At 41.0% G+C, this 23,405-nt stretch overlaps 1 protein-coding gene across 6 annotated transcripts in view; it reads right to left on the bottom strand.

Moving 5' to 3' along the window:
* Positions 1 to 23,405, bottom strand: part of znf536 (zinc finger protein 536) — a 190,286-nt gene that overhangs the window by 112,751 nt on the left and 54,130 nt on the right. For all 6 annotated transcript variants that reach the window (XM_047579907.1, XM_047579905.1, XM_047579908.1 and 3 more), the window contains one exon: positions 6,924 to 7,023. The gene's annotated coding sequence lies outside the window, so the exon portion shown is untranslated. The remainder of the gene's footprint in view (positions 1 to 6,923; positions 7,024 to 23,405) is intronic.

The following is a 23,405-nucleotide window of genomic DNA, read 5'->3' on the forward strand; positions in this document are numbered from 1 at the left end:
AACTAGGATGAAGCGAACAGCCGAGAAGGAAAAGGGAAGGGAGGAATGGCCATTCGACGTGGTTTCAGTTAAATAGTGATTTCATTATGTGATTTTGAGGGTGGGGGTGTCTGTGGCAGCTCTAAAACACATAACTTTTTACGAAGTGAAAATCAAATATTAAAAATGACAGGCCTTATAAGTGTGCTGAGTGAGCCTGGGTCACGAAAGGAGGGAGGCGCGGGCGGCTTGTCAGCTACTATCTGTCAGGGCGAATTAGAAACAATCAGGGCCGAGTGAAAGGGAAGGTGATTGTTATTAAGCGGCGGGGCCCTGCGAGCGGGCTCCCCAGATGTGGTTGTGCATATAAAAGAACAGGAAGCCGGCAGTTTAATTCAGGAAACTTGCCGAGGCAGGCGAGCAATGCCACAAAGGAGGAGAGGGAGGCGATGGGTGCTGGGAGGAAGGACAGAGGATATGAGGGGGATGGGGCTTCTTGTTGCTAATATGCTGGAAGTTACTTTGGTAACACATTACGGCTTTTGTGGAAATTCGGAATGACGCACCTTCTTTTTTTGGGGAGCTTTCTTCCTCAGCTCATCCATCTTTGTCCATCTTACAAGAGGAAGTAGCTGGCCAGCCCATAGAGAGGGCAAAAGGAAGAATCAGATGAAATCTAGATAAGTTCAATTTAACACACACATACAAGAGTGTCTGTCTCACCACCTAAGCCCCAGAACATCTCTCCCTGTCACTTTTGGAGATGCTGTCAATGCCTGAATTGGTACGAGTGCACTTTTTTTTTCTTTTCTTTTTTTTTTTCAGGCGATTGTGGACAAGCATATTGATGGACAAGGACATGGCTCAGTTTTGACTCCTTTGATAGTCCTGTTATCCGTCAAGTTGCACCCTACCCCTCACACGGAACCCTATCAAGGACAAGTGGTGAGAGTGTGGTGGGATTGGCAGGGTTGCTGGGTAAGGTGGGGGCTTGTTGATGTGTACAATATGTTCATCAAAGGAGGGTGGGGGTATTTGAATGACAGGGAACGACATCTGCCAAGAGGCCTTTATCCTGAAAGGCACAATGGCAGTGGTGACATTTTGTCAAACCAACACTGCCACACAAACTGGCTACGACACGCACGGAATAAAAACTTGACTTGATGTCTCAATTTAACTTTTAATTTGTTGAAAAAATATCAAACACATCATTATTAGGAGGTTTATTTTGACCATAGTGGGATCCAGTCCCCACTTACTCGTTTGACAGAAAGTCAAGTGGATTCACTGTATCTGAAATAGTTTCACTTAACACTAGTTACATGAAATCAATGGCAAATACAGAAGGACAAAAGAGCAGAAATGAAGGAGGTTGTTAAGAGAGTTTCTTTCATATAATGCTTCTGTCTCGTAGCGTGAAGGGCTTTGATTTCTGTTTACTTTGTAGTGAGAGATATCGCAAGAAATTATCCCTCCACTTAAGAGTCACTGATCATCCAGTAGGTTGAAATAAAGCAGACTTGTTACACGCTGTCTCTCTCTTTCTCTCCCCCTTCTGTCGTCTTTATTGTGGTGATCAGTCGAATGCTCGCTTAACACGAGCCGTCTCTGGTTTCCCCCTCCCGGATTTTTCTACTCTGTTGCCACTGCTGATGTAGCGGAGGTTATGGTGTTAAACACGGAGCTGCTAAACGTTCCCCAAGGTAATAATAGTCAGCTTATATACAGTTCTGTGCAGTATGGCAAAGGGAAGTTTCTGCCAAGTGCGGAAGCAACGTAAATGGAGTGAAAGAGGCGATGGGGAGGGTGAAAGCAGAGTGAGTAATAATAAAAGGAAATACATAAATGAAGAGAATGATTTGGAGAGGAGAGAAAGGTGAGGTGCAATATGAAAGAGACAGAAGGTGCATAATTGCTAAACCAGAGGTATAAACAAAGTAATATTGACGCTGCATTGTTGTGATACTGTTGTTGAGTGAGAACAGTTGGTGAGGGAGCACCGGTAAATGCTCTGTGACTGTGATTACATGGGTTTAAATCAGCTTGAAGTCAAGACATCACTTTTAACTTTTAATCCACTACATTTTCAACTCTTCAAGATGTACTTTTTCACATTGTATAGCCTATATTTAATTTGTGCGTGTGGTCAATATCAAATTAAATTAAAATATGAAAACGTAATAATGTTTCGTAGACACAGAGAAGCCAGCCCGACTTTGCCTACCAACAAAAGTTTTCTAGTGGAAAGTTGGTCTGGAGTCACTCTGTTGGGAGCTGATTATGCTTTGGCAAAGAAGAGCCAAGCCAGTCAAAATGGGTTTTATGCGGTATCTTCTGATAAGACATGAGTACGGAAATGCCAGACTAGTTTTCTTTTGCTTTCAACCAAATACCAGGGGAATTTCTCTTACTGTTCAGTAATGCCAGAAGTCAGAGGACAGTTGATTTGTCAAGACATTGCTGAACCCAGAAATCCTCCAGGTGATAAACGTTTGGGCAATATCCAAAAACCATAATACATACATATATATATATATATATATATATATATATATATATATATATATATATATATATATATATATATATATATATATATATATATACATATACACATATATATATAAAAATGTGGAACACATGATTTTTTGGACATTATTTTCATAGCAACCAAGGAGTCAGTGCATTTTGTGCAGCATGGGATGTTGCATTGTCCTGCATTAAAATAATTTCACTATTTTTTTCAGTGGCAGTCACTATTTAGGAGCTCGGTTTTGACACCTCAATAAACCTAAAGGAACTGACCATCTCACTTCCCAATATCCCGGTCCAGACCATCATTCTTCCATCTTTTTGCTGACTTTGCATCTCGTTGGAACAGGATGGCCATTCCCCAGCCATCCAGAACTGCATCCATCTGGACCATCCGGTGTTCACAGAATCCATTGGTGAACAAAACATTTTGAAAATTAGTCTTCATGTAATTCTGAGCCCACAGTAAGTGTTTCTTTTTTGTGAGCATTGCTTATGGACGGCCAAAATGCAGCTTTATGCGTCCAGGCTCTGGAGGATCCTTCATCAAGATGTTATTGAGTATCTAGCAACACCAGCAGATTCTTGTTTTCTTTTTAGCTTTCATTTAATGCTAATTATTCATTTTTTATGGAAACATTCCCTAATAAGACTTCATCTGATCGAATTCATCTCTGGTCTGAGTCAAATCTTTTAATAGTTTGATGATTATTTTTCTGTTTTCACAATGTATATATATATATATACATACCTTCAGGCTTCTGAAAAGAACATAAATCAGCACTGTTCCACGCTACTTATGTTCAGGGAGATTTTTCTTCCTCCCTTTATTGCAAGAGAACTGTGACTTGCTTAATAATGTGGAACAACCTTTTAAAGTAGGTTTCCCTTCAATTAAGATCATCCACCAAACTAATTAACAGCCCAATCTAAAATAGGTACAAGCTATCTGAAAACATAGGAGAAATAAAACAAGTAAAAAAATTAAAAGTCATTTTACAGTTCTGCTTAAATGTTGCCTAATCTTGAGCAGATTGTTGTTAATTAGTTAGGATCCCTGTTAGCTGCGGCATACATGTACTATATGTAACATTACAGTCAAGTGTAAAACATATGGAATACTATATGTTATATTGCTAATTGACTTCAGGATGTATGAACATGACATTTTAAATGACTTTTGCATTTTAAACATTCATTTCTGTTTAAATCTAGTCAATGACAGTGGTGAAGAATATCATGGTTCCTTTGCTCTGTATACCACTGTGCATTTACTGCTGGGATATTAGTTTTTGCCTTGGGGAATGAAAACCAACCGTCTGTTGCCTGTCTGTTGGCATATGTATACGATTCTAAATCGTGTACAGATATGGAGTTTTTGAATTGTAAAACTTTACCCATAGCAAAATTCATCCCATAGATCTTTGTGAACATGAGACTTGTCTCTTTTGTTGAACAACAAGTAAATGTGTAAATGTGTAGAAATGTGTGTTCTTCCAAGGTGTGTGATGATATGAGAGCAACGGCATGTCGCGGAAGACTACAGAAATATGAATACTGTGGCATGTAGGAATTGCCCACCCTCCCCAATCTAATGTAATCCAATCCAATCCCAGTTTTTTCCTGTAGGAACCCAAATCCAGGCCATGTCTAAGATTTTACAACGATTAGTGGGGGAAGGATGACGAGGGATATAGAGATGTACTAGAGCGGCATTAGCCATTAATCACCAAAGGTGGAGCAAAGGGAAGAGAGGGAGAGAAAGAGAACGGGAGTGTTACAGAGAGTATGGCCGTGCGTAGTCATTCTACACTGGGATGGTGGACCTCCAGGGGTCTGGTGTTTGACTGTGTAACAGTACCGTAGGAGTACAGGAGCATCCACATGCATGGTATTAGCCTCAAGCATGAACTTCTCCTGCCCATACAGTGTATTACAACAGAAAGTTGGTCTGAAATTATGTATATGTTGTATGCCAACCATCTACAGACCCTAACTCTTCCTAAGTCCTAACTCTTCTTTCAGTGATTTCACTACCAAAAGGCCATCATTAGTGATCCACCTGTGTCCTCTTTATAAGTCACTTTTATGTTTAAACTGTAATTCTACATTGAACATTGAGTAAAGCAACACAAAAGTGTGTTATATGCTTCTTAGGTTCTATTTCATTCTTCCAGTCTGCCAGAGCATCAGTTATACTTCTTGTTTTTCAGCCACAGGCGCATACTACGCTGTGGGGATTTGTTTTGGGGAGGGCTTGTAATGAATTCTCATTTATGTGTGAAAGTCCCACTTTATAGCTTTATGTTTCTAATCAAGATAAATGAGAAAAGTGGCTGCTGTTACCCTGCATCTACATCTACATCTACATCTTTTTGATCCTTGTCAGAATCTGACTGTGGATGTGAGTTTTTCTGTGCTGTACATCAGGTGACTAAGTTATATTCAGAAACATCAGCTGAATGGAGCTTTTGGCTTAACTAAATATACACTGCTGTTTATCTAGTTAGTTAGTCTGCAATGCATGTTTGATTTATTTTTGGTGCCCTTGCACTATAACTAAAACGAGAGGTATGTAGTTGTGGGAATACAAGATTTCCAATCCTGTCACTCTCATCAAATCATCCTAACTGGATGAGAAACCCAAGTACTTAAATAAAAAAATCCCATCCCAACCTCTCAAGAAGATTCTTATCACAGTCCCTGTATTTGATCATTAGTTTACGCGTCTTGTAAACAGCATATAGAGATTTAACACAATCACTCTCTGCACTCATTAAAAACCTCCAGTTACCTCGAAGCAATGTTGTCCTTTAATGCCCACTGAAGCACCGTCTTACAGGATCTCAGAAACTTAAATGTAGGTGTTAACAGGTAACTCTGATAAATACCAGAACTCCCAATAAAATGTGGAACTTCGGTTGCATGGTACTGAATAGACCCTTATGATATTATATAGTAATCATTGTCTCTGTTCATGAATGGACCAAGGTTAAGAACTTGCCTATGTAATACCATCCGTTGTGTAGTGACCAAGATACATAATTATTATCAGCTGGATGAAGCTTGTAACGAAACAAATCAAGACAAATATCTATTATCAGGATTAGATTTAAATATTGTTGTAAACACTTCGTGGTGACTGTACAGATTTCCAGCACTAGCGTAGGATATCGTATCAAGATTTTAAATCTTAGCCTGACTATTGTACTGCTTGGACATGCACTAGACCTTCCATTGACAGATACAATTAAATTTGCTAGTTTCCACTGGTCTGACACACACGCACGCACGCACGCATGCACACACACACACACACACACACACACACACACACACACACACACACACACACACACTGATCGCTGTAGTGGGAGGCAAAGTGAAACTGGGCGACCATAAAACCAGAATGGCCTTCACTCAGTGTTCCCAGCATCACCCACCCTCATCCCTACACACATACCTCTTTTTTTATTTATTTTTTTATTTTTTTTCCTGTACTATGAATAAATTTAGTCTGTCCCAGACATGAAAATGTCAAATACCTAAAATACACCTAGGCTAAATAGCATATTAATTTTTAATGCCTGCTCATCCTATGCTGCTATTCTCATATCAGGCCTGTCTGCCAACAGCTGTTGCTGGCTCTGTAGCTGGGAATTTATCATCCATCTAGCTAAAGGAGGGGAAAGAGGGAGAGTATAAAAAAAGAGATGGGAGACATTGTTCAAGCGACAAGGGAAAGGGGAGGGACAGATCTGTGTTTTCATGGATCTCTACCTTGCATTTATATCACCCACACCTCGCAACTTTCTTACTTTGATATACGAGTGGGATTCAATTACACTAATGCCAAACATAAATTGTTCAAGATTCGTTTCCTTTTTCCCCCCTCACCGTGTATTATAGAGCAAGTCTCCTCATACATAAAACAGAAATAAGGAGCAGAGCAGTGACATTGACGATGGAGGTAGTGACATTGGGAAGAGCGGCAGAGGGAGACGAGATACACTGAAGCAATGTGCCAGTGTGGGTGTTGAATGCCACCCATGTGCGTTTTTAGGTGGCATGTGGTGGATGATTATCATAGATTATCACAATCCAGATTGTTACAAGTTCTGTCTGCGCACATAGCAGCAGTGTACTGTAGCTGTGTGACTGTGTGTGTATGTGTGTGTGTGTTTTGGTTTAAGACAGAGTGCCTTTGGGGATAAGACTAAATGGTGAGTGAATGACGAACAGTTGGAGTGTGTGAGTGTATGTGTGCATTTATCTGTGTGTATATGCGTGTTGTTCTTTTATCCTTACAGCGTGAGAAGCTATTATTGCACAGGGTTTAGAAAAATGGAAAAACAAAAGTTGAGGGCATTCTGCTACAGGCTAAGGGTATGGATTGTCTGAGAACTTACCTTAATACACCAACTGCATACTGGTCCACAACCTGTCTGTTAGGATCAAGAAGCCTCTCTCTGTCACTCCTCACTGACTCCTGCTTGCTGGAATGGCCACCTAGAGGGAAGGATTAGAAGAGAAGATGATATTGAAATATAGAGCTCAGAGGTGCAGAGGAGAGTGGACAGAGGATGCAGCATTAAGAAAAGACAGTGATGGGTGGAACGGAAGATGAGCATGAGGTGGGGGAAGGGTCGATGTCAAGATGGAAATCTAACAAATTCAGTAAGCGCTGCTTCAGAGGTCAAGGGAACGCAGCTGAAAAAGGTTAAAGATGAAATCAAAGCCGGGGCGCTGCGGTGCCCGGAGGCACAGCTGAAAATCTATCCCTCCAAGGCAAGGCCACCACTGACGCGAGGCAGACAAGAAGCTAAATACTGCACGCCACTCTGGGATCTTTCATTTTCAACCGATCAATAAGGGCTTATATTTATCAGGGCCTCCAAGCAGCTGCCACGTCTGACAACCTCCACTTCATTTTTGCACTCCTCCTCTGTTCTTTTTTCCTCCAGCTCCTCCTCTTCTCTTCCTCCTCCTCCTCCTCCTCCTCCTCACCCTCGCACGCTAAATTGAGACCCATCGACCATGAAAAGGGGCAGAGACCCTGGATTGCCATTAACCCCCCTTGTGTCACTAGACTGTCTTACACACACAAACGCGTGCACGCACACACGCTCATACACACACACACATATACACACACAAAATGCCCTGGAGATACAATTCTGCTAAAGGTCTGCCCCCCCTTCTTTGAAGTAACATGCCTTATCATTATGGCCTTGGCAGAGACACCAGCACCAGTGTCTTTTGTTCCTCAAGCTGCCCATGCCACCCAAACACACACGTGCGCACACATACACCCTGTCTCTTAAACACACAAACAAACATGTAGACACCCATTGCTCTGCCACAACCTTGTTTCACTTTTAAATTCTATCCCTCTGCACATGTTCTTTCCTGACAAATTTATTTCAAATAACAAAAACATCAAATCCCAAATTACTACATTAAATCTGAGGAGCATTATGAGAAGCATAAGATTGGGTTTAGGGGTCTGAGTTAAAATAACTGGCTGTCTAATCATCTGCACAACAATATTTGCTGTGAGGCATTCTAAATAGATTATCGCTAGTCCATCTGTGTCATCATTGATTTATAAGGCATTAAGCTGCTTGGGGAAGAGATAGGGCCTCGCCTTCTCTACTGTTAAAGGGGCTTCTTGTCGAAATCAGGGGCATGGCAATGGAACAACTGTGGCACTCGTCTAACCTCCCCTTTAATCGTTAGGCGAGAGGAAGTGAAAATAGGACGGGCGTATCTGTTTTTTTCAAAAAGGGGAAGTATGAATCCAAATTTTCAGCATATCTTTTTGTTTGGCGATACAAAGAGACTGGGAGGAGGGGAGGAAGTACAGGAAAAAAAGAGAGAAACAAATAGCACGCGCAAACACACATGCACATACACACATGCAGAAAAAAAAAACAAGGGACATCATTAACATATGAATGCTATATGCAAATGGTAGGGAGAGAGCAGATGTTGGTGCATTTAATTGACCTATATGTGAATTGCATCCAAACCTTTCAGTGTGTTTTCTGGGCCCACTGAGTACAGTTCTAACTGGCATTCTAGTACCACTCAACATATGAGCAGGGAGCACAGTGATTTTAACAGTATTTAAACATAATGTGGAAATGACTAAACATAGAAGAGAGTAGAATAGGAAATAGTGTAAAGAATTGGCTTTCCTGGAAAACTGTGAAAAGTCATTGTTTGTCCCCGGTTGCTTTTCTGTTATACGTTACGGACGACATCTGCCAGGGCCGACTGTTTTACTTACTAACAGGTGGTGGTGGAAAGTAACTAATTATAATTACTAAAGTACTGTATTTGTGTGTTATTTATTTTATTTTATGTCACTTTACCCTTCCAAACTGCATTTTATAAAGACATGTATTTTTATTTACTTTATGGCCCACTCTAGAGTTGTGTTTTAAAGGAAATTTGTACGATACGCTTGCAAAATATATATTGTTATAGACTAAACGGCAGACAAAATGGCTAAAATGGTCAGTATTTCACACATAAGCTTTATGGCTGGTGGAAAGCTGTGTGCGACTTCTATTGACTGACCTCCATCGAGACCAATAAAAGCATTAATCATATTTTCCAGGAGTGGTCTTAAAGATACGTTCCCTGTGAGCGTTCTTTGCAGACACATTCACTGGATTTGTTTTCACTGGATAGGTCTTATAACTTACAGACTTTTCGTGTAAAATTGTTGGAATTATGTTTCATTCATCAATAGCTGCTGTTCAATCTGAAAATAAATGGAATATATATTTTTTTAGGAATACAGCTGCGCCTGAGTTCTGTTTAAAACTAGATGTTCTTTCACATAATGTGCAGGTGCACTTTTGTCTTCAGTGTCAGGTCCAGAAGAGCCACAGTTATTTTATTCATTACGCTATTTTCTATATACTTACTATACACATGACAGAAATACACTGGAAATAACAGTGGAAATAACATAAACACATAAATAGCAGGGTGTGCCATTTTAAAGGATTGTTCCTTAGTGACTTAGTCAGTGATGTAGTGTAATTTTAGATTCTAGCGTTATTATTTTTACTAAAATTAAACTAAAATATTATATCACTTCCACGTCTTGTGACACCTGCCAAGGCCCAGAACAAAAGTGATGTGCACTCAGGTAAACCCCACCACGTTCTATTTTGCAGGTAACAACGGAGAAAAACAAAGAGAATGAGGAGGGAAAGTCACGCATTTAACGCTGCAGTATTTGCATGGGCGAGCCATGAAAAACACAGATGCTATTTTCATCTGGGCCTCTGCCTTTCTTTCTTGATTTTTCTCTTTTCCCCCTTCCCTCCTTCCCTCCTTCTGTCTCTCTTTCAGAGTCCAAACCCACCCCTACACATACGCACGCATGCACACACACACGCACACAAACACACACACACACACACACACACACACACACACACAAATTCTTAGGAATGTCATTAAATTGTACTAAAAAGCCTTTTGTCCAGGGGGCAAGGACCACCCGATATATGATAATACATTAAGGCCCCAGTGTAGCAGCCACTGAGCCGAGACCATCTTAAGAACATGCATGGTGTGTATGCCATTGTGTGTGTGCATGTGTGCGTGTGCGTGACATGCTAAAGAAATGGATGCCAATGTGGCGAGGAAAAAACAAAAAGAGGGGAAGGGAGGATGAGGCAAGTTGGCGTAGAGTAATAGAATGAGTGAGATATAGAAAAAGAGAAGGGAGGGAGAGAACAAGGTGGTGTGGCTGCCTGCCTGCGCATGTGGCTCTCTAACAACTGTGACACATACTAATAGAAACATACCTAATAAATTACAAGCTTTCAGGGTCTGGCAAGCTGACATTTTCTCTGTACACGGGACAATTTCATATCTGCGGCGCAAAGTCAAGGGGCTGCTGGACCAAATTGCATCACACAGAGATGCCAGAGGATTAGCATAAAAATTAACACTTAAATTTCAGCTTATTGTCAACCCCACTCCTGCACCGGCTGCCTCACAACAATCAATTCCTCTTAGAAATCTGATTAGATTCCATGACGCTTATTATCCTAGTCATGTCTGCCTGCCCCCTTCACTACTACCACCACCACCACACACACACCATTAGCATAGTCAGAGCACAGGCTGCCACAACTGCCCAGACCATTGGTTTAAATAGAATTAATTAGAAAATAAATCTCAAGGTGTGGCATTTCTTTTGACAGACGATGCTTCATTCTCTGTCTGGTTGTTTATCTAGAGATTTTATGTCTTTGGTCTGGATAGAAATCCATCCCAACGTGCTGAAAGTTTACCTTTTGCAGGCGAGTCAAGTCAGGTTCATGTCTTCCGTGGTGGTAATGGTCATATGCAAAATATAGAAGTTACTGTTTGAAATGTTCCTTTTCTTAGTATCTAAACTCTAAACTGTATTTAGATTACAGTCTTACTGATTTGCCAGCTGCCTTGCGCTCATATGCTACCATGGTTTTTGTCATCATTCCCACCTTCCCCCATTCAAAATGAACTTCAGCCGTCACATTTTTTTTCATGTTTACAGCAGAAAGCTGGAATGATGCAAAGAAAAAAAACTCATTTTGAGATCTCATGAGGCTGTCGCAATGAAATATTTGTCAATATCCCTTTCTGTTGAAGCACATTGCACAAGTATGTACTAAAAGCACAGTGCACATTGGGTGGCTTTGGTAAGACTCTTGATTGTTTAGACAAATGGCATTTCATCGCATCCAGATGTCTTTAAGCTGTGCTCAACCACCATCGTTGCTTTCCAAGGCGCAGGCTGAATGTATACAAACATCTCCTCATAACTACATTCCTCATCTGGGCCTGCAAGCGTCACAGCCGTCGTCAGTGAACTTGGACGACAGCCAGGAGAGTTAACATTTGATTTTCACATTTTGGAGTTCATCTTCACGGGGGCAGAATATTTTACTAGATTGGAGGGTGTGCAGTTCATCTTGGTGTGAGCTTAAAGACTCATCCTGTCAATTATCTGCCATTTTTAAAGTGATAAAATCAGTTATGGATCTTTTGCAACGGAAAACCTGAATGCAACACAAATCATTTAAAACATTTTCTCAGTTGAAAATAATTTTTTTTTAAAAAAAGCATGATTGGAGAACTGTACAAGCGGAAGAGAACGAGGTGCACCCTGGCCTGGACAGGCATTATAACATAACACTGTACAAAGGGTCCCGAATAAAGACGCCCACAGGGTTGAGAGAAGGAGAGAAGAGAGAGGGAGAAGGAACAAATCGTCTGATGTTCTAAGTGGATAACAACAGCTCCTGCTATGCAGCAGCAGAGGCGCAGAATAATTTAAACCAGCTACCCGGCCCCTCCTTCCCCTCCCTCATCTCCTGGCCACCACTCTATTCTTATGTTAACACGGCTAAAGCAGAGAGGGCCACCCAGCAGCAGAGAGCAGAAACTTAAGTCCACACTTCAGGAAAAATAATCTATCTCTCTGCCTCTCTCTTTGCAATGTAACTTTACTCATTTACACACACACAGGCATACTGCTTGGTAAGGGAAAGGCTGAAACGGATACAGGGCAGAGCACACCATTGCATTTACTGTGCCTTTAAAGCATATTACTTTTCAGACAAGAGTTTGAAGAATAATAAACCTGGTGCTTAACTGGGCTATTTTCCCTTTCAGTTAATGCCATGCAATGGCAAGGCGGGGGCGAGAAGAATTCATAAGTCTTTAAATGCAGAATAAACACTGCTTTCTTTGTTGATTGTACAGCTCTGTTGTGTTTTCTTGCGGAGCTTGCCCCCCTTACCCTCTTTCTCTTTCTTTGTCTGTCTTTTCCAACCTCCAACCAGAAGAGCTGCTGTTGTGTTTGGTCTCCAAACAGCACATCTGAGCTACACACCTCGCTGATATTTTATAGGTTCAAATCCCCAAGAATGGGAGAGGGAGGGAGTCATATTTTATACCGGCGGTTTATTTTAACGGGGGCTTGTAATTAACGCAGCATGTCCTCTATCTCCCAGCCATCTATGCCAAGGCCTTTATTTAAACAACTTTATTGTAAAATGTTTGCGTTCTCAGCGTTCGGCCAGAGCCCACACACAGAATATTATTTCATACTTCAAGGAGAGGATAGGGGTGTAGTGGGAGCTGGGGTAGGGGGTGTTGGAAGAGTTTACGCTTTGAGCAGTTATTGTTTTTGATTACAGCAAGACTGAAGCCCAGTAACCTTGTGCGCACACATACATATACACTGGCAAACGGTCTCACGCGGTCTCACACATCACACACCGACTCTCAGTGAAGATGTGAGAGGCTGGAGGAGAACCTGTTTACAGAAGGGGTGTGCGAACCTGAAGCCTTTGCTCGGGCCAAATGTACAATCTCAGCATGATTTATGGGAGTAAGATCACACTATTTACGTCCAAATGAGAGCACTTGTTTAATGCCACTGCTTGGGGGCTTCTTTTTGGAGTGCGTTTGTGTTCTTACAGGGTTTAATGGAATTTGATGGGGAGATTGAGTGTTTACATTTTGTCAAAACGACCCTGAGTTAACACAAGAATTTCTCGCATGCTATAAATGCTACTTACAAGATCAAACTGGGAGATATGAGCAGCCTGTTGAGAGCTACGTACGTTGATTACGCTGTTGCCTTTTATGACAAGCTTTTATTTCAGGATCATCTACGATCGTGATCTATATTGGTTCTGTAATGTATCACATTTCCATATAAAGAAACCAAGGACTTGTTGAACAGGAAGCTCCACTTGGGTGTTAGATGTGGATACCGAGCATGGTGTAAGCTGACAGAACATTTGGAACTAACATTTACACACACCGCACTTCTGATCTGCCTTTGATGTTCTTTGTATATAACTTCTAACTTTCAGGTTGGACATGGAATGGAAGATGGCTTTATATTGTAACCAGATAGTAAAGCCCATGCTTATCTTATCTTCACTGGGAGATCTTATGCACACGTTAAGTTTGAATAAGCGTTCCTCATAAAGTATAAACCACAGATGCCTGTTAAAACCTCATTCAGGTTACAGAGTGGGTTTTAAAATGAGAATGCAACCCATGTAATAGTATGTGTTATTATGCAAAACAGTCAGCAATGTAATATTTCTGATCCAATTATTTGACCTTCATAAAACACTCGCAGCAGATATTCTATTCTTATCATCTCGTAATAGAGCTTCCATGCTTATAATACAGTATCATACAGAGCGTTAAAGTGCCAGTGCATTACCGTGCCTGCTGTCCAGCAGATCAGATGGATCACAGATTGCCTTGGGGATGCTAAGTTTAGTTTATTCTGCTTTTAGCACACAGAGGAGATTGACAGGAAAAACCTGTATGTGTGTGTATATGTGTGTGTGTGTGTGAATGAGAGAGAGAGAGAGAGAGAGAGAGAGAGAGAGAGAGAGAGAGAGAAGAAATGACATCAGCAATGAATAAGGTTGCATGCAACTGTTTTAAATGGATCATAGGTGGACTGGGCACTGTGAGACTACCACACACTACTCCCTGGAGTTTTAACACACAGAGCTCATACGTGTGATGACATGGCTGAACAAACACACTGAACCTGGTACATCGACTCAACGATGAGTGAAGGTGAAACAACTTGCTTTTGACCAAACGGCAGCCTCGTCCCATCCTTTGTGTCTTCTCCCAAGTCCCAAGAACCTAAAGGATCCAGTTCAGGGGTCAAAGAATCCCTGAGTTACACTGGAATAGTTGGTCACTATCAGTTCAGCAACTACTTTATCTAAGATATATACCATAATCATTTAAGAAGTGTGACATTTGAATGTTAAATGTATAACTCCTTTTAATGACTCTGTTACAATGAATGTTGTAATAGTGCTAATATTGTAGTATAAATGTGTTTCATGTCTTTTTTTTTGGCTCTTCAAGCTTTGAGGCTCTTGACCCCCAACTTAGTGCAGCACAGAGATTTGAAGTCTCCATCCTTTCTCCATCACATGCATGAAGTATGTACATGTTGTCTTGGGGGAATCATTTTAAAACAACTTTGTATCACAGTTAGCATTAAATAATGAAGTCAGGGCAAGATGCTTGCCAGTAAATGTATGGTTGGAAGAAAAATAACATGTTCTTGCCTTCGGAAATTTTAATACCCCCAAAGAATCCCTTGAAAATGTATACACTAAGGGGACATGAGACATAATACTGCCACAGGAAAAAAAAAAAAAAAAAAAATGCAACGTACCAAAGGCTTGGCAGGATAATTTTTATGATGAGAAACACATATGAAAAAACATTCTTATTACCCCCAATGGATTCAAGTGAGAAAGAATGAATCTGCAAAAGCATTTTATTCTTTAAGGAAGCTGCAAGCTTGACCCACACTGACATTTATATTATATGCTGACTGTTGCGGTTCGATGTCTGTGTTTCTTATTTGCTGCGATGCGTAAATGCTGCTCTACCACTTACTTCTGAAGCAACAGACCAAGATATACGAGCAGGTGCCTTGACACTGAAAATGGTCAAACTAGCTGGCTAGCCTCCCAGTCTTAACAAAGGTGATTAACACAGTTTTAATATGCCAGAAGAATGTATTTGTGAAATGTTCCAGATTCTTAGCGTTCACCCTGATCTCTTCTTACCCTTCTCTTCCCTTCTTGCTGCAGGGTTCCTTCCAATTCCTTCCACTACATCCACTCCATTCAGCACTTCCTCAATCTCCTGCTCCCCTCCCCCCATATGGAGGTGAGAAGCTAGAAGGGGATAAAGTGAGGTGTAGACACTTCTTTAGCCTGGCGGAGGCCAAACAGATCGAAGTCAGAGAGCACCTGGCTGCTGGGTAATCTGCGAGCTAAGAACTCCTTCCTCTTCCCCTCTTTTCTCAAAATCTTTTCTTTACATACAGTTGCTGCCCCTTCTGTTTTTTTTTTCCAACTGATTCAGATGTTTGCTTGATATTTTATTTACTTTTAAAGCAGTCAGTGTTCTGCAAATGCTTAGAAATACAATTGCACGTAGATATTTTATATATATATAAACATTATTTAAAAAGCTCTACACAAGGAAAATGCTCTCTTCAAATGTTGATGATTTACTATTTACTAAAGGCACCTTCCACACCCTAAACATGCTTACACACAAACATGTTCCCAAGTGCTCTCCAGGCCAACAAGCAGGGACAGTGGCCACTCACCAGAGCTCTATCGATCGTGCCTGGATGTGCCAAACTCTCCACTGTGTCATTCAACCTTTTCAATTTTTAATCACCAGCTCCAACATCAGAACAAGTCCCTGTACAGTCTAACACACACACACAAACACACACATAAGCCAAGGAAAAGAATGCAAATGCTATGAACGCACACGGATGCAAATGCGTGCAAAAAGTCAACACTGTTACCACCCACAGTACTTCAAACACTCTTATCCTTCCATCCCTGCACACACGACTACACACACACAACTACACACACACACACACACACACACACACATCTTCCACCACAGACAAAAGATGCACGTAAGCAACAAAGCATATTTCTGCAGACAATTCAAAATCTAAGTCTGTTTCTCGCAACACCAGCTGACAAATAATATTAAGATCTGCATGCATGCCGAGACTTTGTTTCTGTGATTGTGAGCGAATGTGAGAGAGGCGTATAAAACCATGTTATCACCTGGCCCCGTCTTGTGCCCAGCTCCAGACTGTAGCCAGTTTTGACCTTGGGCTCTGCCATATTCATTACATCATTAAGTTACCTCTTCATTAACTTTTCATTGTTTATGGAGGAGACATTGGAAAGGAGAATAGATGGGGGTGACGCGATGGTGGAGGCTCTTCATCAACAAGCCTTAACCATGGCTCAGGCATCTGGGCCCTGTCTGGGCCCGAGAGGGACATATTCCTCAGATTTGATGAGCCATTTTCTGGAACATTTCTGGTCGATTCTCCAAACTGAAATAATGTGCACTGTGACTTTTACTCACAGTTTTTCACTTGTCAAAATAAGCACTTCAAATAACAGGTACTCAAAATGATTGTTTGCGATCTGCTATCATGCATCGTGTATCTTAAATCTGATTGTGAACATATTTGCGAGGGCTGGTCTCATAGCCACCAGGCGCTGTTGTGCTTCCACACCACTCTAGCTTTCTGTCATTAGCGATGCATCGCCCCGACAGCAGACACAGATTGTGTTTTTAAGAAAAAAAAAATGTCCATGCCAGCTACCATCTACCATTGCAGGCCAATTATACTACAGCATCGCTCACTCATTCTAGCCCTCTCACTCATTCTTTGTAACAGTGGTGTCTGGCCAGACTCCATTGCTCTTGAATAACAGGGGTAGATGTCCCCTTGTGTTACAAGCTGCTGAATGCTTGTTAGTTCACACTTTTTCACAGAGAGAGCACAGAGGGGGAGAAAGCGCGACAGACACTTATATGTTTTCACCTTGAGGTTTTTTGAAACCTTAAAGATGCAGAGTGTAATCATAATCTTGGCCGAGGTCAAATCATGGTTTGTACAAACCTTTAGGTGTTCACATGTGAAATTACAAACCAAATAGTCTGTAGTCTTTGTGTAAGGCTGACTCTGAAGATCACTTACCAATTACTGAACCCTAATTCATTAAGGAAAATTAATCCTCCAAGAAAACATTAGGGAGGAGAAAAAAAATTCTCTTGAGAGATGTTACAATATAACTTTAAATAGTGAATTATGCACAAAATGGAGATCAGAAAAGAAAACAAGAGTTCAGTTTACACTGGGGCAAAGTAGGTTTCTCTTGACATTCCCACACAACGCGTCCTACATTTCTGTCTTTGATTCAATATATTATTTGGTTTCACCTCTTACTCACAGTGGAGATTAAGATAGGAATAACGTTCTCTTTCACTTGTTTTTCCTGTGCTTGTGTGCCCAAGGTGTTGATATAAGTAAGCCAATAATATATAATTATTTATAAGAATAATACATTACAGTCCATCTGAAAATGACCTCTCGGTGATTTGTGGTTTTAGTGTAACATCACTGCTCCTCTTTAAAACCTCAAACAAATCATGATCAGTACTAAGGAGGCCGATCATAAATCTCCAATCAAATTTAAGTTTACAAATTTACAGTTTTGTCTGCCTGGCTGGGCTTTCGTCATCACATCAACTTACATCTCAGTAAAACAACATTTAAATGGTGAGTTGCTTCATCAGATGTCCGCATTTAACTGTCATGTTGGTTTTAAAGAGTTTTTATTTTATTCCTCAACTCATTCCTCCCTATACAAAATCCAACAGTAAATAATAAGTAAATATTTAATAAGTAAATAAAAAAGCACAAAAATGCACCATTACCCATCAAATAATAACGGAAGAAGTTTTGACCTCCGTTCAACCGCTGCTTCAGGTACAAAATTACACAAACACACGTTTTAGGCACAGAAAAAGCCCATGAGAAAAATGGGTGATTGCAACAGCGATGCATACATGCATGCATGCCACACACAGCCATTCGGTTGATGTTATCTTGCAAGTCTTGTTTTCCAGTGAGCTGCACTGCGGAAAAGATTTTGTACAAATACACCAGGTCATTTGTTTTTAGTCTGGTTTATTGTGGCAGCAAATGAGATGTAGAATAATGGCCTACCACAACTGAAAGTCGAGATCTAAAAAAAAAAAAAAGTTTATTTCCTTCATGCTTTTGTTTTTTTGCCTCTTTTAAAGCATGTTACTCAGGTTTACTGATCCAGCAGCAGGAATGGAAACACACTATATCTAGTTTCAAGGTAATTATTTTCTTCTGGACTATTGACACAGTATACGAAAGTGTTGTAAGTTAAAATACAAAAAAAATAAATAAAAGCATGCAAGGTAAGTCAATGTTAATGTATTGTTTGTCATGAATGTACTGCAGTTACCTGTGACTCTGCAGCGGCCATTCCACCTACCACGGTGTGAAGTTGCCTTATAAAGTTGCAGGGAATGGGCAGAGGACGTTGAGGGCAGTTTAAATTCCTAGTGGCAAGTTTTACTAGACCAAATCTGCCAAGTACAAAGTGGTCACACGAAATGTTGATTTGACTTGGTTTTTAGTGTTTACTGCACTTTGCATGGAGTGAAATTCAGCCTGGTATCATGTAACAATGAGTGATGTATCAAGTTAAAAATGTTTTGCTGTGTTATTTCACGCCTTAAAATCCTAAGGAATATATAGTTATAGACAACTATATAAATGAAATTAGGCATTACCTTACTTTTAGCACCTAACAATTTGCGCAGCACTGTCCATGCAAGGCATGGACTCTCTGAGCAGCACAACAAGGAGAACAGAGGCAGAGGATCAGAGAGAATGTGTGAGCTGTGCGATGAGAGTGATTTTTGTCTGTTTGACAGGTAACATCCAGCCTGTTTTCTTCTCTGTCTTAGAGACAGTTGTGTCTGCCTCAAAGCATTACTGTCAAGCTCACCTATGATTAAATCACTTCAGCCTGTATATATTGCGGCCTCGTGGCTGTATTCACTTAGAGAAGCACATTTTGAACCCGTTTGAGTCGATGGGTCAAATGTTTCAAAGTAGTTAAGGCTGTGAGTCTGGTAATAATAAAAAAGTATAAAGGAAGAAGGCTGATGTATCAAGGTCTTTACCTCTAATGTTCGTGTTGTCCATGTCCACCAGCTAGTGTTGCTGTGGTGCTCTCCTTAAAGACACCTGGGCCGTACAGTGCAACCATTTTACCGGGTGTAAGAATGAAAATTGCGTTGGGTGAATGTAAAAAATGATTTGGTCACAATGGTGGTGGACTGTTATGGCGCATTGATGGGTTAAAATTGCTAATGAGCTTGACTTACCCGATGTGTTATTTATCTTTGGCTTTGTCATCAGTGCACAAAAAAACATTGTAGACAACAGTTTAGTCTGGGCCAACCTTGGTCCATGTTTTGACAATGGGACAAACTAAAAACTTGAGCCTTTGTGCTCTCTGCAGTACCATTTGTCCAGGTACATTTCTTTCTGTTTCATATCAGTAGTTTAAGGTTTTCAGCTTAATAGTTTTGCAACCAGGATCAGAACTTAGATCAAATAGATCAACAATCTTCATTCATGTACTTCAAATCCAGAACGGACCATTTAAAGAATATTGGCTTGAAGAAACATTTAGACAAATATATGAATCAAATGAGACTGAGAAATGCAATGGTAAAGTCCTGTCTTAATATAAAGGAAATCTCTCGATCAAATGGTGATTCTGCTGAAATGACCACGTGCAGTTGATTTCCTGCTCTCCAACCCAAGCAAATAAGTCTGGCTGAGCCTTCACAGACCATGTTTCATTATCATACAATTGTGAGTCCGAGTTTTCTGTATATTCTCCTGTGGTTTTCCTAGTTTAGTGTGACGCACAGCACAATACTCAAAGACTCCAAGTGATTTAACTCAACTTTACAAACGTAAGCAGCACTCAAAACATTTCAAAACAGATGTAGACGGTTGTTACAACTGGAAATATGAGTTGTGTATAAAATACAAAGGTGACGACTTGGATCAATAGCGTTAGTGCTAATGCTGTGTACAGTGTGTCGTCATTAGACCACACACAGACCTCACACGTACCCACAGCAATCAGAGTGCAGCCTTTGCTATCTGACAGAGAGCACCACTAGGGAAATGAGGCACCGTGTGTGTCTACGAGTGTGTGTTGTGCACATGTGTGTGAGGGAGAGAAAGACCTCAGAGCCCTGGGGATAGTGTGTCACATAAGCTCCATCACAAGGCTGCTTTATTGAGCCTGGCATGGGTCAGACCCCTACTGTCATCTTCAAATATGCCTGCCACCTGCTCACGTACACACACACATACACGCAGTCACATACATGCTCACACATCCAAAACTCTCCACGCTCACCATACACGACACACTCATGCATACACAAACCAGCACACATGGCTTGAAAAGAATTCATCTGGTGTTTTCTGGTAATTGCAACAAAAACACCGAATCTGGACGTGTCACGTTCATTTCCCAAGACCCCAGAGCGGAGGGCTAATTTCAAACAGCCTCCCCCTCTCACTCTGCAGACTTCTGTCCTTTTTTCTCTGCCCGGCCTTCTTTTTTACATTTTTTTTCATCCTCTCATTTCAGAGAGAAGAAAAAAAAAACACGGCAGTCTTTTATGCACCCGCCAGTTTTGCAGACGATTATTTGCTTAAGAGAGGCAAAACTGACGGAAATTCTTTATTTGTCTACGCGGAGAGACTTCATGCCACTCTGCTTTCAGATTCCACATGTCTAAGATATACTCTGTGCCCAGGCTGCTATGTCAGGGACACCAGTAATATGAATTAGCGATGCAATAAGATTTGCAATGCCGTCACAATAACTCCTGAATTCATAAGCAAATCAGGGGCTCTCTTTCCTCTTTCTCAATCCACTAACAGTCTGTGTTTCCTATGTGGTACTTTTGTGTGGATGCACTTGCTACTCCCATTTAACTGGCACGCACTGAACTCTTCATTACCACAATATGAGCCCACGTGTGTACTGTAAAAGTGAAAGTGTGTTTGTTAGTATTTAGAATGGACACGTTTTTTTCCCTCACAAGCACGAGCGCGGTTGTGTGTATGACTGTATGAATTGGCTTGTGCATGTGCCTGTTTTATGTGAAAGTGCTTGCCTGCTCGCACACCAATTGTGTGTGCGTGTGTGTGTTCCCTGATGGAGATAAGTCTGAGTGGTTAGGAGGGAACAGATGTCAGCTGGTGTCGGCTGCCAGGAAGATTGAACAAAGCCAATCACGTTGCCTTCCTGTCCAAAACGCATGGCAGAGGGAGACCTGCATCTAACAACAATTTGTGGCATTAACTCTGAGCATGCCACCCTGCCTGCAACTCTCATCTCACACACACACACACACACACACACACACACACACACACACCACCATCATCCTGTTTGGAATAAATATGGTAAACAACTGGTGGAGATATAAAAGATTGCAGGGGGAACTAACAAAATGGCGTCTGTAATATGATCTGCCCTTGTTGCTACAGTAGCTTAATCATTCATGAGCCCGTACAGTGGGAGAACTGGCAGGCATTACTGAATCTCTACCTGTTTTTCATTGGAACCTATTATTCATTAAATCAGATGTGTGAATGTTACAGTGTGTACATTTTTTTTCATGAAAGAAAGTTTGAATCGTAACCGACTGCTTCGAATGACTCGTTTTCCCTCTCCTTGCTCTGCCTTTAGTTTCCCTCTTGTCTCTTTTTCTCTTGCTACCACTTGTTCGTTCGCCGTCAAACACAATCACATTACAGCGTTTCATGCGCTAGGATAAAAGTGTAAAAGCTTATTTGACGAACAAACGCAGAGATCTTAATTCATTTGGAAGAGGAGAATGAGTCATGCAGGATAGCACACAGTATTTACCATGTAGCATCAACAGTAGGCAACAGTGAAAGAGACATACCCACACATGGAGTCATACAGAAACAAACATTTAAAAATATCTGAACTACACTGTAAATAACGATGTGAGAAATGGTGACTCTAAGTCCCATTTTAGGTTAAACACCTTGCGTCTGTGAAGGTCCTCAGTCATCCAGGTCACGTATAACCACAAAAAACATCCTTTGGTTAAACACCTAGTCTCTCCAAAATGAGTTTAAATTAAGTGACAGTAAAAGCCGCTGTGTTAATGAGCTGTGCAACTGTCCCAGTGGGATAGGAAGACAGATATGCATGTCCCCGTTGGACAGAAAACTTAAAGGCAGAGCTGTAAAAGCTGGTCTGATGGGTAGAAGGGTAAAAGCTCTGGAGCTGAGATGTGCCTTTCGGGCACATGGAACCAACTGTAAAGTCAAGTGCGATGTGTCTGTTCCTGTCCAGGAAGTTGGACCGGACTTAAGAAATTCTCTAAAACTACAAGAAGTAAAGAAAAGCAGAAATTTTCAAATGTGTGTGTGTGTGTGCACTTCTTTGTGTGTGCGGTAGTCACCATGGCATCTTAGCCTTGACTGACAGATCCTTAGAGATTGTCTGTTACAAATCTGTTGACCTTTGACCTCTCCACTGAGTTGTAAAAACCACTCTCCATTTCCCTTAAGACTTTAACAGCCTGCCCAAGTGTTGTGTGCATGTGCATTTGCGTATGTCTTTGTGTGTGCGCTTCTTGTTTGTGTGTGTGCGTGCGGTGTAACCCTGAGGTTAAAGAGCAATCTGCAGCCAATTAAGCGCTTCACTAGGAGGGCCCTGCTTCCATGAATGAGAGGAATGCTCTACGAGCTTAAGAGAGAGGGACTTGACTGAGTGCTTTGAAAGCAGTATGTGTGTGTGGGGGTGTGTGTGAGTGAGTGAGTGAGTGAGTGAATGTGTGTGGTAGCTGTGTGTCATGGCTACAATATTTACAGTGCAGGTTTGTGTCCTGGTAACAATTAAGTGTCAGGGAGCTAATGTAAGGGTTTAAAAGTTCACCACATACAGAAGACTGGTTTTGAACAGGGCGAAAGCTTGGAAGCCGAATGCCTGACCGAAAATGTACAGACAACTAAGCCATTTACAAAACAACAGAAAGAAATGGTGAAAAATAACTACAATGTTGATGTGCATCACTGTATTTTTCTCAAAATTATGTTCAGAAAAAAAGTTCTGCACTGGATCTTTGGACTTTTTGAATATGGAGTATTTGTGGTGCTACTCTCCTCTGTTTGCTGGACTGGAGTAATATTGCATATACCTGTGAATAATTACAGATCTTTTTTTTTGAGTTTGTACAGCCTTTGAGTTTCTGTTAACACATAGAAAACAAGAATAAAACTTCTATTTGCAAAACTGCGTCCGACTGAATAATTATTATTCATAAAGTTGGTGACAGAAGAGGAGGGAAAG

Source organism: Mugil cephalus, chromosome 3, assembly GCF_022458985.1.
Source record: "Mugil cephalus isolate CIBA_MC_2020 chromosome 3, CIBA_Mcephalus_1.1, whole genome shotgun sequence".
NCBI lineage: Eukaryota > Metazoa > Chordata > Actinopteri > Mugiliformes > Mugilidae > Mugil > Mugil cephalus.